Below are 3,779 nucleotides of genomic sequence, written 5' to 3'. Positions count from 1 at the left end.
CGCTCTTATCAGAATTCTGATGTGTTTCCTAATTGTTGCCAGGGACTCCTGGGGTTAAGTTGACTGTTGTTGATAATGGTGTGCTGTCAATCAATCAGTCAGATTGCAATACTGCAGTCAGTCTTGCAATTAGCAGCTAACAAATACATGACGAATTGGACCATTGTAACAGAACTACCCCTCCTGCTGTGGCCTGTCAACAGCATGTCCGTCCAAACTGGGCTTTGTGTATTCAGCTCTGACAGCTGGAGTGAACACATTGTAGTAGCTGCCCTTTTCAGGACACCACTGAAAAAAATACCAGAACATCTCTTGCACAATGGATGCTGGCATGATAGCTCTGACCTGAGGAAAGAGGAAATTTGGGCAATGCTTTGAGAATTTCAGGCATTGATTTTCATGTGGATGTTCAGTACTTTATTTATGGCATTTTGACTGAGACTGTTTTCAGGAACAATAGAGAAGGGATGAGGAAAAGGGATGAAATTCAAATTTTGGGTTATTTTCAGAAAGCACAGGGAGGAAAATATCAATAATAACAACAATGACAATAGTTGCATGGATAGTATGCAAGGTAATTCAATAACAGAATGCCAATAGTAATAATAATCAAAAATAAAATTAACACAGACCTCTTTTCCCTTTCCCTTGCCATCAACAGAAATGAATGCTGCCCTAGGATCTTTAACAGCCATCCCTCCAGATGTAATGAGTGTGTCTTTCAACAAAGATTCACATGTGGAAATAACAGCGATTGGGTAATTCATCAGGGGTATTGGTCTATCATATCAAACTGATGACAAATTACCATTGAAAATCTGATTCATTGCTCATCTGTCAGATTAGCATTAAAGTATCATTCAGGACAAACAGGGTACCCACAGTCATTGCAGTAAATTTACATGAGTAGATCAAAATGAATACTTTGGAACAATATAATAATTATTATTTTAATTAGTTCATGGTTGCTTCCTTTAATTTTTCTATAACAGACTAATTAAAATCTAACTGACATTGATCGGCTCATAGATGCCCAGCGAGTCTTCAGGAGTCTTGCCAAGCCAAGTTTCATAACCCAACCATTCATTTCCAACCACCAGTGCTTTTTCTTGTCAGCTTCTGTAATTAGGTTTTGAGCCATGCATGTTGATATGCCCCCAGATGCTGCTGGAGACAGACAGGTCTCATTTCTTGTCAGGCGGCGTTTGGACGCCTCTCCCAGTGCTGGGTGTTGTTGTGCCACAGCCCGCCCTCGGGGACCCTGCCTTCGTCTCTCCAGGCCCTTAATGAGCTGTGAATTGGCACTTGTTTGCAGAGAGGTCCCGAGTTGATCTTATCAGCGAGCCTGTTTGACACACAAACACGTCGCTCGACAATGGAATTACAACAACGGGTACGAGAGAACAGCAGCCACGCTCCCCACTCCTGTCACTCACTTGGATGCCTGCTGGCCCCGGCCTGCCACTGCGCCTGACCCCCCACAGAGCCCGGTGTGTAAGAGATCGTAAAGCTGCCGGAATGGCTCTGCTCGTTAACGCGAACAGACACGGGCACGCACGAGCTAGACGGCCACATCAGATGGAGTCAAATCTGAATCCACACGACCCTTTATTGTAAAAGCTGCGATGTTTCTAGTATGTTTTGGGTAGTTAGTTTTATACAGGTTAAACGGGAATGTTTGGCCGGTTTAATTGTTCTGTATCTGTGCGCTGAGCTTGTGTCACCAACAGGGGCAATCTCAGGTGACAGCTTTGCTTACTAATATAGCAACCAGAGTGAAAGTCTTTTTTGTCCTCTTTTTGTCGAGGAAGAGAACACACTTCAATTTTCCACATCGGAACCGGAGCCAGTAAAGAGAGATTGCTTGTGCCCCAGACTCATGTTCCAGCGAAAATATGGCAGAAATTGGACTTGGGCTAATCGGCTTATGGCACATATGAGAACAAATTTCAAACACGGTGAACTGTGAAAGCACTTGATAGAAAATCATACTCTCCGCGATGGGTGAAAATAGGCAGGGTAATAAAAAACAGAGTGAAAAGCAGGCTTATCTTGCTAGGGTGAGGATCAGGCAGCAGCCATGCAATGCCTGCCCCTTTGTGCATTTATAATCCCTGTGAGCAAGCTCTGGGAGCTTTGTACCTTTTCATTATTAAAATATGTTAACCTCTGCAAAATAAAGATGGAGGACCATGCTGACCTCAAGTATACAATGTGAAGAGCATTGCAGAAACATCATGATGATGATGATGCTGATAATGATAATGATGATTACCTAACCCCCAGGGGTTAACTAAGCTTTTGTCTATAATGTTTTGCTGTTGGTCAATCAGATTGTAATATTGCAGTTAGACATGCAATTAGCAGCTAACAAATACATGACAAATTGGACCATTGTAACAGAACTACCCCCCCTGCTGTGGCCTGTCAACGAGCATGTGCATCTAAACCGGGCTGTGTGTATTGAGCTGTGGCAGCAGGAGTGAACACATTGTAGTAGCTGCCCTTTTTAGGACCTTAGAGAAAATACTACACCAAGCTATGAATCATGGTCCTGCTGGGGTTTATTGTGGGTATTTGGATCACCCAAACTAGTGTAATTGAAATAATCATCAATCTTTACTGAACCACTTTTAACTTTTCACCTTTGATGCAAGTACCGCATAGAGAGTAGAAATGTGTTGCATTATGGCCCACCTGTAGGAGGCATGATGAGGCCAACTGAGTATGTCACAGTATAGTATCTAGCTGCAAAGATTTTGTGCAAATGTCCCTGAGGGCCACACCTGCCCGTGCAGCCATCTTCATATGTAGATTTAGTTAGCACTGGTATCAACAGTTTGTAACTAATGTCTATGCTCCTTGTATTTCTGCTGTATTGTACTGATTCCATTTTTAAAAACCTCAAAAGCAAGGGGGCACCCGGATTTGAACCGGGGACCTCTTGATCTGCAGTCAAATGCTCTACCACTGAGCTATACCCCCGTTTACACCTCTTGCGTAGTATGTGTACTTAATGTCTCTGTTTACTTAACAGATTAGGCCAGCCTTGTCCTACTCTAGCAGGTCCTGTCAGTGCCTCTCTGCCTGTGTTCTGTTACAGCTGGATACCATAAGGGACGTTGAGGATGGGTCTGCTGAGGCACCAGTGAGGAATTGGCTTGATTAGACAGACAAGTTCAGAGAAGTATGACATCCCTGGCCCTTTCCCTGCTGTCGTTACTGAAAGAAAAAAAAAAAAAAACATTTAATCGAAGCAAAACTGAATGTCATCTCACTGGGCTGGAAAATCGGGGTCAAGACAAGTGAAATCCAAAAGCACGCGCCGAACATTTACAAAGGAGGCTTGCTGCAGAGAAAATGGTGTCAATGAAGAAAATAATAGTTACCCTGGCGCCAAGTCAATATTTATCCAGCTGGCCCAAGAGCAAAATGTTTGGAACGAAGTTGTGTCTCTCAGACTCGCCAGCCCACAGGCAGTGCTGATGACTGAGTCAGAGTGAGAGAGAGCGAGAAGGAAATGGAAGGAGGAGGAGAAAGTGAGACAAAGATGGGATGAGGTGATGGGGTAGGGGTGGGGGGCTCTGCAATGAAGGGCTGAGTGTAATCGCTCAGCTGTCCTCTGTTTCTCTTTGGCTCGACACATCAACAACAGCCATGAAATCCCCGCCAGTGATGCGGCTTTTCCAGTAATGCGCCATGTCAGCTCGATTCCCATCAGCCCAGCTGCAACATGCAAACAGCCAGCGAGCCCTGTCTCTGGCTCAGGGTTGTCGTTC

At 44.3% G+C, this 3,779-nt stretch overlaps 1 non-coding gene across 1 annotated transcript; it reads right to left on the bottom strand.

Moving 5' to 3' along the window:
* Positions 1 to 2,913: 2,913 nt before the first annotated feature.
* Positions 2,914 to 2,985, bottom strand: trnac-gca. Its single transcript has one exon. It is a non-coding gene; the product is annotated as a tRNA-Cys (tRNA).
* Between the last annotated feature and the right edge of the window lie 794 nt (positions 2,986 to 3,779).

This window comes from Megalops cyprinoides, chromosome 1 (genome assembly GCF_013368585.1).
Source record: "Megalops cyprinoides isolate fMegCyp1 chromosome 1, fMegCyp1.pri, whole genome shotgun sequence".
Classification (NCBI taxonomy): domain Eukaryota; kingdom Metazoa; phylum Chordata; class Actinopteri; order Elopiformes; family Megalopidae; genus Megalops; species Megalops cyprinoides.
Note: the sequence above shows the minus strand (reverse complement) of the source record. Positions and strands in the feature narration are given on the sequence as shown.